The sequence below is a fragment of the Mauremys reevesii genome, linkage group 1, assembly GCF_016161935.1.
Source record: "Mauremys reevesii isolate NIE-2019 linkage group 1, ASM1616193v1, whole genome shotgun sequence".
NCBI classification, from domain to species: domain Eukaryota; kingdom Metazoa; phylum Chordata; order Testudines; family Geoemydidae; genus Mauremys; species Mauremys reevesii.
The window spans coordinates 53556343-53570379 of record NC_052623.1 but is presented as its reverse complement, the minus strand read 5'-3'; positions in this window follow the sequence as shown (position 1 = coordinate 53570379).

The window sequence follows — 14037 nt, the reverse complement described above, 5'->3', positions numbered from 1 at the left end:
TTAAATGTCAGAAGCACGGGGACTCCAAACTCATACTATAGAAAATTACTCTAAAAATAAATGTATCCCATGTTTTTCAATCCAGCATCTATTTCATGGTGCAATATCAAGAGTCACCGCAGCTGCGACCATTCCATTCATGCAATAAAAAATTAATTGACCAAGAACTCTATACTCTCTCACCCACGCATATACTAGTTTCTGGGTAGCCACCCCCAGGCAATATCGTATTTTCCTTTCTGGAGGAGAAGAGTATGGTATATGATTGTTTGCTGCATGCAAAAACGTTTCAATTAGAAATGCCTCACAGATCTTCACAGGGCAAAATCCATCAAGCAGTGTATTTAAGTTTAATGATTTTAGTCACTCCCTTTAATTGCTTGTGTGAATGTGATATGTGGACTGTTTCTAAAGGTCAGGTTTCAAATGGCAACTCTTCTTATCTCATTTAAACCAAAAAAATCCAACTAGAGTAGTCAAATAAAAAAAGTTGAAAAGGCCAGTATTTAAAATTCAAATATTTGAACTCTAACAGTTGGGGCATCTAAAAGCAATATGCATCTGCTAGAGAGGCTGATAACTACAGATAGATGGTCCCAGGAGATAAAGTTATTATTTAACCGAAGAATGAAAGTATTATGATAATTTAACTATTTTTAGAAAAATAATCTTCTGCAGAGGGGAAAAGCAGGTAATTGCTTATAATCCATTGTATCTCAAGCATCAATTGCTGCTGAAGCTGGCAGTTTTACTTATTTTTCAGGTTGATTCTAACCTTTCACAAGCACAACAGGCCATTTTACTTGGTTTTTGATAGTGTTCCACCTTTTCCCTTTTTTGCACTGATTAGACTTGAAAGGGGTTGTTTGCTTTGTAAATTATATATAGGAACCCAAATTTGCCAAACTGGATCATACCACTTTCTCCATTAATTCTGATTAATTTATTCTTCTGTCAGATGGCTAGAGCTTTAAGTTGATGGCTGTACAGGGGCAGACTGTTCCCATTAATGCTGTGTGCAGGAAATTTATGAAATGGAAGCAAGTAAGGGCTAGTCTACACTTACCAGCCGGGTCGACGCGGTGAGTTCGACTTCTCGGAGTTCGAACTATCGCGTCTAATCTGGACGCGATAGTTCGAACTCCGGAAGCGCCGGGGTCGACTCCGGTACTCCACCACTGCAAAAGGCGGTGGCGGAGTCGACCTTGGAGCCGCGGACTTCGATTCCGCGGCGTCTGGACGGGTGAGTAGTTCGAACTAGGGTACTTCGAATTCAGCTACGCTATTCACGTAGCTGAACTTGCGTACCCTAGTTCGACCCCCGCTCTTAGTGTAGACCTGCCCTAAGAGTGTAGGTAGGAGTTGATACTGTGATGGTGGCTAATCAGCTACAAGGAGTGTATTTCCAGGCTGATAACCAGACAGTACAATCTGATCATCTGAATAAATTCTATTCCAGTCCAATTAAATAACAATTGTGTTTCAAATATGGCAATACAAAACAATTCTGAGTTTGTGCCGAGTAGCACCTAAAAGATTTAATCAGTTGCCCCAGCAGTAAATTAGGACTGGACACCAATGAAACATTTCAGTGCAAAAACAGTTTAATTTTTCTGGTACTGTACAGTGAAAATACCTTGTTTGTTGGGTGGTCTATGAGTTTTGCATTGCTTTTAAACATGCTCTTTTGTGTAACATGCCATGTTGCTGTTCTCTGGGTGTTTTTCCTATGAGTTTACTGGTTAAGGAAGAGGAGCATATGATAACTATTATTAATATTAAAGGTAGCGACCAGAGGCTCCAGTCATACTTGTGCCCTTTGTGCTGGGTGCTGTACAATCACATGGTAAGAAACAGTTCCTATTCTGAAGAACTTACACCTCAGAACTGCCATGGACTTCACTGTGTAATGAGTGTAGAATGAAGGTCATTCTGCTACTGATCTGGGTTCTTAAATCTATCTCGTTTACCCCATACCATGATATCTGAGCACCTCACAATGTTTTAAATTTATTTATCCTCACATCATCGCTGTGTTACCACTTAAACAGTTTTGCATTTCTTAAATAGAAGATTTGTAAGTCATCTTTATAACAAAACTGTGCCCAGTGGTAAAAGTAAATCAAAATAGGAAAGGGAACTCACATATTTTGGTGGTGGTTGTCTCTGGTCATGACACCAGACCATCTTGATGTGTGGGATGCAACAAGAAGAGAATGCCAAGAAGAGAAGAAATGTATCTGTAAGTTCCTTTGCCCAAACAAGCCCTAAAGCCATCTAGGTAAAGGTGTGGGCAGTGTGTGGAGCTGTGCAATAGTGCATCTCTGAAGCTCCCCACTCCCTTTCCAATAAACCCCATTGTATAGATTTAACCAGGAAGGAGACTCTGAACTGATGTAGAAACAAATACAAATGGGGGAGGGGAGGGGTTTCCCTTGGAGAATTTTTAAATATCTGGTGCAACATTTTTGAAGATGTTTCACAAGAGCACTTTTATGAAAAAGGAAACATCTGATATAGTTGCCAATGACAACTATATATTCTGTTAAAAAAATACCAGTGAGTTTGCACCACTAACATGAAGGCTTGTGTCAGTCATGCACACTTAAAAATAAAAACCATGACAGGTGTTAGTAGAAATGAAGAACAAAGACGAAAAACCAGGGAAGGTTATCCTGTTACTCTGTGCATACAATACTGGGCTCATTCCCATCCACAACTAGATCTCTCAATCCCCTTCCTCCTTCTCAGTCATGTCCCCTGAAAACTAAGTTAACGGTTACATATTTCATTGTAATATTTTGACACAAGACTTTCTATATAACAGTGTCTTTTTTAAAGCTTACATTGTCTCCCAGATTTTCTTTTTTCTTTTCCTTCCTTTAATTCATTCCTTCCCCCCCCCCCACTTACTCCTATGTCTGCCTTTCTCCTTTCATTAATCTTTAGTTTTCTCTGCGATTAACTATTATTTCCCCCATACTTTTTCTAGTGCCCTAGTTCTCTTCCTCCACCTCTTTTAACTTAATTTCCTTCATTTCCTCCTTCCCACTATCCTCTCAATTCACACACACAGTTCATCTCATCCCCTTCCCATGACTCTCTTACAACCAGGGTATGAGAACGGAATATTCTGAGTGAACATAGTTCTCTCGATCAGCCTCCCATTCTTAGGTTCCCATCTTCTCCTCTCACCCCCTGTTCCTATCTTCTGTCAGGCCACATCCTACTTCCATCTTCAAGTCTTTTGCTCCAATCTCTTACATTTCCCCCCAGTCACTCCTCCTTGATTCCATCTCCACAAAGGATGAAGGAACTGCCAGGTCTGTTTTATTGCCTCTAGGATCTAGCTAGGTCTATCTTTTCTTCCAGAGAAGAAGGTAAGGTAGTATCAAGATGTGTCCCCTTCCTGTGCTCTGGCCCTGAATGGGTGAGAAAGTCAATAGAGGAACAGATCTTCCTCTAGAGAACAGAACATTGGTAGAGAACTTCTCCTGACTCGGACATCTTGTCCTCTACTGTCAAGTTCAGCTACTATTCCATCTATTGGCAGGAAGGCTGAGGATCTCAGAAACTCTCCACCAGGCTCTATTGCCTCCTGATGCTACTAGTTCATATTCCTTCAGAGTCCTCACTTCACCAACCAAAGAGGATGGGAAACTCTGTGGGACACAGTCCCAGCAAGAGGAAGAATGAAATGAGCTCTCAGTCTGCTTTGAATAGAGCAGAGAAAACTGTACTCTGCCATTCTCCCCTTTAATTTCAGGTTGTGTTGCACACCAGCATTTTGAAACCAGTTAGGTTTGGTCTCCAAATGATACTACAAAAGCTTGATTGTGTGCCATCAGCTCAGTTTAGAAGTGACAATACTCTAAAAGTACCTAAGGTGACCTTTCATATAAGAACAGCATCCTTAGTTCAGGTATACCTGAACTACTTCAATTCACTGTCAACAGTCCTAATCTTTCAAAACTGCTGGCCAGATGCTATGTCTACTATGATGAGTAACATCCACAAGAGCTTAAATGAATAGATAATGTTGTCTTACTTTAGTTACTATTAAAATGAATACAATGTAGAGTTTTCAATATAATTTATATCTGTAAAATTCTGCCCAGTCTACAGATCACTTTCTGTAGGGAGATTGATGAGAACTGCTCTTGCTGAAGTTACAGAGCAGGACAAGTAACTGCTAGAAAAAATCATTTTTATAGTGAGCAGCTGAATGATAACATAGGTCAAGTATTTGTTTCTTGCTGGGTACAGTTAATGCAAATATTGGTCCATTTTACTATGAAAGGAAGATTTGGTTAAGAAGGAATAAGTATGGTTTTAAAGTATAGTAGCATTGTGTGTATTGCTGCAGTAAATGTTCCATCCACATTTTCCTTCTGAATGAAACAACTACATTCAGGGAATTATATAATTTTAAATTAAATTGGGCTGAAACTTCGTAAACATGTCATTTCAAACTATAATGGACTGCACCTTAATATGTGTACAGAGAATTTGTATGGCTACACATACAAACATAAAATCATAATATTCCATTATATCTTGTCAGACATTCAATTGCTTGTACACATTTGGTGCTGTCTAATAAATATAATTATTGTATTACAAAATATTTTAAACCATTTTGATTGATTATCAAAAACTATATTTGAGTCTGAAACAGAATGAAGTAGCTACTATCCAGCATAATTCTGTAGATCAAGATCTTGCAAAAGCAAGGGCAGAACAGAAGAGGAACCTCTTAGCAAGACTGTCCTCCTCATGCATTCTGTTGCTATCAGTCCCATTCAGATCTGATATTCCACTATCATTGCTACAATTATCTGTCCTCTTCTTTCATCTGTTGCAAGTCTGTGAAGTACAGAGAATTGTGGGGATGACAGGGAGGGGCTGTGGAGGATCACTACATCAAAGGCTGTAGATAGCAGGTGGCTGTAATGTTCTAACAATTCATGAACATCCTGCCCATATCTGATTATTAGTCCCCTTTACTCAGCAGTGAAGTCTAGAAATCTTTGGTATCCATATGCCTGTCAGCAAACCAGTGTATTTGGTCTGCCTCTGCCATAGGTGGGAGAGAAGACCCAAATCTTGGTTGAAGGAAGTGATGACAGGTCTTTGGTAGAGGCATATTTGGTACATCCTTAGTCTCAAAACACAAGCAGAGGATTAGGTGTCTTGCAGTCCTGGGCAGGTTCAACTGTGATGCTAAGATCAGCATGGAGAGGGATTTGGGCAACAGTTTTATTTCCTTGTCAACACATGTTCACCAACACTGGACAAAGATGCTGTCTAAATCCTGCAGCATGGTAGAAGAGGACACTTCCACAAAAATAAATAAACCTTTCATTCAAAATGAGATAAAATAGAAGGATGCATGTACTAGATTTAAGATACTCAGTTTAATATTTGACAAGACAAAGCTTCTAAAATTTTTCCAAGATTTCCAGTCTTACAGTAGAGTAAACACATCTACCATTGGTCTAAACCACCTAAATCTAACACCTACTAGGTATCAAACTTTGACTTATAATGCTCTTTTATATACACCCAAAATATAATTGTGCACAAATTCAGCTTGAAAAATGCACTGCATTCTGTATGACTACATTTTATATTTGCACAGATTTATGGAAGAATGTACCCTTTAACAGTTATAGTGTAGATATTGCTCACCTGAGCCTAAATGAAAAAAATAAAAGTTATATTTCTCTTGGAGGACAAATACTTTCGCTTAGATACAATACACCCACAGAGAGAAAGATGAACCATGATGAAAAGTAGACCTTACGAAACTCGCATCATAGGATACAAGGTCAAGATGTCCATTGAATTTAAGAAGTTTATTGCCTTTACTCAGTGTAGAGAAACTCATACATTTGGTGAACATAGGGAAAGGATTCATCATTGCCACACTTACTGTCGAGGTAACGAAGAATCAAGATTTTTCTAGAAGATTTTTCTCTCTTTTATGTATCAAGAAATACAAGAGATTTTTTTATGGACTTAACTAAGCATCTATAGAACATGTCCTTAAAGTGGATTTTCACATGTGCAATTCCTGGCCATACAAAATGATTGTTTGATATTACTCTTTTCAGTATTAACTTTGTGGCCTGGTAACAGATACCCAGCAAAGTTAATTTTGTCTTTTATGATTAACTTGGCCAGATCGTCAACTGGAGTAAATCAGCATAGGTACATTGACGTCAATAGAGGAACTTGGCCATGTGGAACTTGGCCAGGTGTCTTTTTAAATCCTTAATGAAATACAAGTTGGAAGGAGAATTGAAAACAGAAATAATAAAAAGCTGATCAACTTATTAAACATTTTTACATGTTTAGCATACCCTTCTACGATCTATGCCTATCAGCATAGTACTTGTGCATCTAACACATTTTCCAGAATTTGAGATTATCATGCTTTTCAGTTGCCCCAAATATTCTCTCTTTACAGTAAAACTAAAAGTAGCCTTGATATTTGAAGGTCCTCCAAACAAGAAAAAGCCACAGAAGAGTACGTAACTGGAGGTTCTTCGAGATGTGTGGTCCCTATTTGTATTCCACATGGGTACGCATAGATGAATAGACTGCCCATAATTCCAAAATACTGATGTGCATCCGTGTCTCTTGGGATATCCAAGTGCCCTGTGGCAAATGTCTGTCCATGTGGGCTCCCTAGCCAGAGTGAGAGACATCCGTAATGATTGTCCTGTCTGGTAAGGGGAATGCCCACACATACTTGATGGGGATCTTTCCACCACAGTAGAAATGATGTTTCCTTGGTGGGAACTGTTACTATGATATCCAAGAACCATTTGTTGGTGAGTACACTGTTTGAAGCCATGCCTGCTGGCAATGAAGGTGGAGTCTGGAAAATTATGTAACATAAGTGCATGAGGCCATATGTCCCAGGAAAGAAAACAAGTTCTGATTGGTGTTCTAGGGTTGTACATGAACTGATCTATTATTGTCCATTGCTTGGAATCTTTCCATCAATAAAAAAAAACTCTTGCTGTGACTGAATTTAGGGTTGCTCTGATGAAGTCTATAGTCTGTGTTGGAGTGAAACTTTTCAAGGTTTACAATGATCCTTAGGGAAGAGAGGAGATGAAGCATTAATGAAATTGACTTGTAGGCTTCTTGATGTGTCTTGACAATTAGAAGCCAGTCATCGAGATGATAAAAGCTGGTGAAGCTGTCATATCTGATATGGACTGCTATGACCAGGAAGACATAAGAAAAGACTATATAATCTCTATGGATAGAATCTCCATGCTTGAATAATGAATATAGCTATAGGAATATACTACTGACCACCTGACCAGGAGGGTAATAGTGATTGTGAAATGCTCAGGGAGATTAGAGAGGCTATAAAAACAGAAAACCCAATAATAATTGGAGATTTCAACTATCGCCATATTGACTAGGAACATGCAGGGGCGGCTCTAGGATTTGCGCCGCCCCAAGCAGGGCGGCACGCCACGGGGGGCGCTCTGGCGGTCGCCAGTCCCGCGGCTCTGGTGGACCTCCTGCAGATGTGCCTGCGGAGGGTCCGCTGGTCCCGCGGCTCCGGTGGACCTCCCGCAGGCACGCCTGCAGATGCTCCACCGGAGCCGCGTGACCAGCGGACCCTCCGCAGGCATGCCTGTGGGAGGTCCACCGGAGCCGCCTGCCGCCCTCCCGCGGGATGCCGCCCCAAGCGCACGCTTGGCGCGCTGGGGTCTAGAGCCAGCCCTGGGAACATGTCACCTCAGGACAGGATGCAGAGAGAAAAATTCTGGACACCATTAATAACTGCTTTTTGGAGGAGCTAGTCCTGAAACAACAAGTGGGGGAAGTAGTTCTTGATTTAGTCCTAAATGGCATACAGGATCTGGTCCAAGAAGTGAATATAGCTGAACAGCTCAGTAATAGCAAACATACTGTAATTATCTTTAAAAACCTTGTAGGAGGGATACCACAGAAATCCCCCACAATAGCATTTAATTTAAAAAAGGGGAACTACACAAAAATGAGGAGGCTTGTTAAACAGAAATTAAAAGGAACAGTCACAAATATGAAATGCCTGCAAACTGCATGGAAACTTTTTAAAAACAACATAATAGAGGTTAAAATGATATGTATACCTGCACACACACACACACACACACACACACACACAAACACTAAGAGGACCACAAAATGCCATCATGGCTGAACAACAAAGTAAAAGAGGTGGTTAGAGACAAAAAGACATCCTTTAAAAATTGGAATTCAAACCATACTGAGCAAAACAGAAAGGAACAAACTCTGGCAAGTCAAGTGTAAAACCATAATTAGGCAGGCCAAAACAGAATTTGAAGAGCAACTAGCGAAAGGCACAAAAACAAAAACAAAAATAAGTACATTAGAAAAAAAGAAGCCTGCCAAACACTCTGTGGTATCACTGGATGATCAAGTTGGCAAAGGAGCATGGAAGGAAGATAAGGCTGTTGAAAAGAAGCTAAATTAATTTTTTCCATCAGTCTTCAGTGCAGAGCACAAGATGGAGATTCCCACACCTGAGCCATTATATTTAAGTGACAAAACTGAGGAAATGTTCCAGACTGGGATATCAGTAAAGGATTTTTTGGAACACATTGATAAATTAAACAGTAATAAGTCACCAGGACCAGATGGTACTCACCCAAGAATTCTGAAGGAACTCAAATATGAAACTTTAGAACTGCTAATTGTGGTAGGTTACCTATCCCTTAGATTAGCCTCTGTACCAGATGACTGAAAGATAGCTAATGTGACACCGATTTTTTTTAAAAGGCTCCAGAGGCGATTTTAGCAATTCCAGGCTGGTAAACCTAATTTCAGTAGCAGGCAAATTGGTAGAAACTATCATAAAGAACACAATTATCAGACACATAGATGAATGCTATATGTTGGGGAAGAGACAACACAGCTTCTTGTAAAGGGAAATTATGCCTCCACAATATATTGGAATTCTGTGTGGGGGTCAACAACCATGTGGACAAGGGAGATCCAGTTGATATAGTGTACTTGGACTTTTAGAAAACCTTTGACAAAATCCCTCACCAAAGGTTCTTAAGGAAAGTAAGCTGTCATAGGATAAGAAAGGTCTTTTCATGGTTAAAAGACAGGAAACAAAGGGTAAGAATAAACAATCTTTTTTCACAGTGGACAAAGATAAATACCAGGGTCCCTCAAGGATCGGTACTGGGACATATTCAACATATTCATAAATGATCTGGGAAAGGGGTAAACTGTGACATGTCAAAGTTTTCAGATGATACAAAATTACACAGGATAGTTAAGTCCAAAGCAGACTGTGAAGAGTTACAAAGGGCTCTCACTAACTGGGTTCCTGGGCAAGAAAACAGCAGATGAAATTTAATGTTGATAAGTGCAAAGTAATACACATTGGGAAATATAATCTCAACTATACATACAAAATGAAGGAATCCAAATTAGCTGTTACCACTCAAGAAAAAGATTGTGGAGTCATCATGGATAGTTCTCTGAAAACATCTGCTTTATGTGCAGTGAGAGTAAAAAAAAATTAACAGAATGTTAGTAACCATTAGAAAAGGGATAGATAATAAGACAGAAACTATCATAATGCCACTACATAAATCCATGATGTGCCCACATCTGGAATACTGCATGCAGTTCTGGTTGCCACATTTAAAAAAAAAAGATATTAGAATTGGAAAGGCACAGAGATGGGCAACAAAAATTATTAGAGCAATGGAACAGCTTCCAGATGAGGAGAGATAAAAAGACTGGCACTGTTCAGCTTGGGAAAGAGATAACTGACAGAGGATATGACAGAAGTGTATAAAATCATAAATGGTGTGAAGTAAGTGTTATTTACCCCTTCACATAACACACAAATCAGGGGTCACCCGAAGAAGTTAATGGGCAGCAGGTTTAAAATGAACATAAGGAAGTACTTCTTCACACAATGCGCAGACAACCCGTGGAACTCATTTCCGGGATGCTGTAAAGGCCGAAAATATAACAGGGTTCAAAAAAGAATGTTAAGTTCATGGAGAATAGGTCCATCAATGACTATTTGCTAAGGTGTCAGGGACACATCCCCATGCTGTGGGAGTCCCTAAACCTCTGACTGCCAGAAGCTGGGACTGGAGGGGAAGGGTGAGGATAGGTCACTAGATAAACTGCCCTTTTCTGTTTATTCCCTCTGAAGCATATGGCAGCGGCCACTGTTGGAAGACAGGCTACTAGGCTAGATGGACCATTGGTCTGACCCAGTATGGCCATTCTTTTGTTTTTATGTCCCCTTCCTCCATACCAACCAACATTAATTCTAACCCCCACTTCCACTCCCACTATTACCCCACTTCTTGCTGAGGTCACTTTCTCCCTTGGATTTTATCATCATATCTTGCTGCCTTTTAGGATTTTCTTTCAGCTTCCCTGATGAATAGTTGATAACAACCCCTGTTGGATCAGTATAATCCCAGGTTTACAACACCCATCTCATGGAACTAGAGTCCTGGTCAATGCCTCATTACTGTGACATCTGGTAGAGTCCTTACTGTATTCCCTTACCTTCACCCAGCACTGGAGGGAAGGGCAAGTCTTCGAGCAGCCACCACATTTATGGGCTGATCTACACACAATGTACACGACTAGATTAGTTTAGAAATAGATATTAAATTGGTATAACACCCTAGTGTGGATGCATGTATACTGGTATAAAGGTGCTTATATCAATAGAACTTATTTCTGTATATTTAGGGGAATAAGGCCTACTGATGATAGAACTTTTATATCAGTATAACTGTCCAAAGTAAGGGGTTGCATTAGTTTAACTATAGCCATTTATAAACCAATATAATTAAACTGGTAAAAAACAATTGTATTTAGATGAGTCCTGTGTTCAGCACAGGAGGAATGGGCAATGGAGAGATCATAGCAGCTTTTGAAGCCTTGTAAATGACAGTTTGCTCATCATTCCAGATAAGTTAATAACAGATAATGGCTCACAATTCACACATGGCTCATTTTGGCAATTCTTATTGATATATCAGTTCAAGCATACCACATCAGGCCTTTACTATGCACAATCACTTGGGTTAGGAGACAAATCAGAATAAACAACAAAGAACAGAAGAGAACAAACCAACCCAAGGAGGATACTAGCTCTGTTTCTTCAGGACATTTAGGATGCTACTAATTTTGCACATGTATGGGTAGACGTAACACAAGCCCATCTAGTCACTGACTGTGAAGGAGCAGCAAACAGAGACTTCAGGTGGCAGCTCCACCTCAGTGGCTGAAAAGGGCAATGCTGATAGCAGTGTTTTGAGAACAAAAAGTAGCCATGTGATCAGAAATTATTAGAGTACAGACACAGACACAGTACCGATTGATTGTATAGGTTTGTAACTGTTGTTAGCTGCTATTATACTATACTTGCATTTTATATATTTGATGTTTTAAAAGAAAAGGTGTAATTAGCCACTGACCCTGTGTTGAGTCAGGGGCATGGTCCTTTGTAACCCAGTCACAGGACAAATGAAGGATTCAAAACATTCCATTGTGACCTTCCTGATCGTGAAGTTCCTGACTAACAGCAAATCTTCATCTAAAATTCCCCCAACATCCCCGATAAATGCATGCACACCATGTCCAAATTCTGCAATCATGTAATAAGGAGTAACTCCCCTGAATTCAGTGGAGTTATTCCATATTTACAGTGGTTACTATGAACTGAGAAGTTGGCCTTTGACCTTGCCAAATCACCTGTTCTCAGCCCCCAACACACACACACACACACACACACACACACACACACACACACACACACACAGCACTAGTATGACATAAGAATGTGAAGCAAGTGGAGGTGGGAAAGTTGTACATGACATCTTGGGTCTTGTAACCGGTAGGCAGCAAGGAAAGAAACAGACCTGAGAGTGATAATGAAGAAGAAAAAAATCATGCTCCAGAAACCATAATCTTGATCAAGTCTTTTGCTTTTAAAAGCTTCAGGCCTTAATAGATGACCTATTCAACTTAGATTTACTTTGCTTGGATTGAAAGCTCCTTGGGGCAGATCTTTGAACACATCTTTGCATTGTGTGTGTGAACAGTGCCTAGTACAATAGGGCTTCAATCCCTAGCTTTTGGCCATAAGGGATCTATAGGTTAATGCAATAAAAATAATATATAATAATTATAGCTCCTCCCCTGAGATGTGGCATAAGTCTCCTCCCTTTTCTCTCCCAGGTGCTTAGAATAGCCAATGTTTGCGGCGGCTTGTAGGTCCTCAAGTCTTTATCTTGATACCTGGTTATTTTACTCAAGGTGACCCCTCATTGGGCCCGATATATGGGGTGCTGTCCTTTGAGAAATCGCTTATAATACTATTACTAGAAAGTACTGTAAAGCCCAGTGCCCAGGGGCCAATAAAATAAACAAAGCAAACTTCAGCAAAGGAATGACACACCAATAATAATAGTATAACAAAGTGAGGAACTTTTTGGGAACAGGAAAATAGGATTTGAGGATGGAAGGGATTAAGGCTATCTAATAATTAACCAACATTTATAAATAAGCTAATTCTCCAACTCCTCACATTCAAACTTTTCCCCTGGGTGGGGCTGGGTCCTCTCCTGACTTCAACCAACTCACTGGTTTCCTTGGTCTGGAATCCTTCTGGGATCTCATCTGGTCAGAACTGTCTCTGGCTCATAGGGGCTGCAGTGCTGGAGCTGCATGATACCTCCAAGGAGAGTCTTAGAGTGGTACAAACTCCCTTCAGGGAAGTAATAATTTAGCAGAGCCTCCCTGAGCCACGTTGTCTCTCTCAGAGTATGTCTATGTTGCAATTAAACACACATGGCTGGCCTGTGCCAGCTGGCTCAGGCTACGGGGCTGTTTAATTGCGGTGTAGATGTTCAGGCTCAGGCTGGAGCCCAGGCTTTAGGGCCCTGTGAGATGGGAGGATCCCCACATCTACACTGCAATTAAACATCCCCTTAGGTTGAACGTCCTGAGCCCAAGTCAGCTGTTACAGGTCAGCAGTGGGTTTTTAATTGCAGTGTAGACATAACTCTTCAATTCTAAACTCTTTGTCAGTCTGCCTCTTCCCCAATTAACTTGCTGGGGAATGTGCAGCCCTGCTTTGTCCCTGGTCCAATGGACTGCTCAGCTACATCTCCCTATTCAGACACCTCCCTATTTGCGCCCAGCAGGGGCTTCCAGTTTCATCTGTCCCCTGCTGCCTCCAACCATGCTGGGGATAGGGTGACGGGACTTTGGTAGCCATCTCAGTACTAGCGCTCCCTTCATGTTGCTCTAATTAGTCTGTAGGTTGTATTAACTTAGGGGTAGTTTATGCATTTAGCCCTGAGCAAGTGCAGTGCATAAACTGCACAGCCCAAGAAAGCAGTGTGCCTTTTCCTCTTGTTCTGAGAAAGAAATTAGTTAAGTACCTTTGTGGATCTGGACCTAAGTACCCAAGTCTCATTTTAGGCATCTTTGCAAGCCACAAAACTTCTGCTTGGCAGCCGCCTAACCCTATAGGCACCTAAACTCAGCACATCAGGTTTTGCAGTACAAGGTCCCTAGGTGCCCATGTTTCTGCCTCTGGGCATGTGCACTGCTGCCTACCTCTAAGCATCTGGGCACCTAAGCCCCAGAGTGATTCATGAACCAGGGGACAACAGGCATTCCTCCACTTAACTCACATGCCACTGGGATATTCATGGGGGCAACCTCAGTCTTTCCTACTGTTGTTGTTTCACTTTAATTAAGTAATTAAATAATATTAAATGGTCCAGAGAAAGAGTGAGAATTACTCTATAGCCAGTAGTTGGGGCACTCACCTGAGAGGTGGCAGACTCCTATTCAAATCCCTTCTCTTCATCAGGCAGGTGGCAGTCTTCCACATCCCAGATGAGTATCCTAACCATTGGACTAAATGTTATAAGGGAGAGCCTCCTCATCCCTACCCCCAGCTGCAGCATTGTGTGGAATTAGATGGCCTCTAAGCAT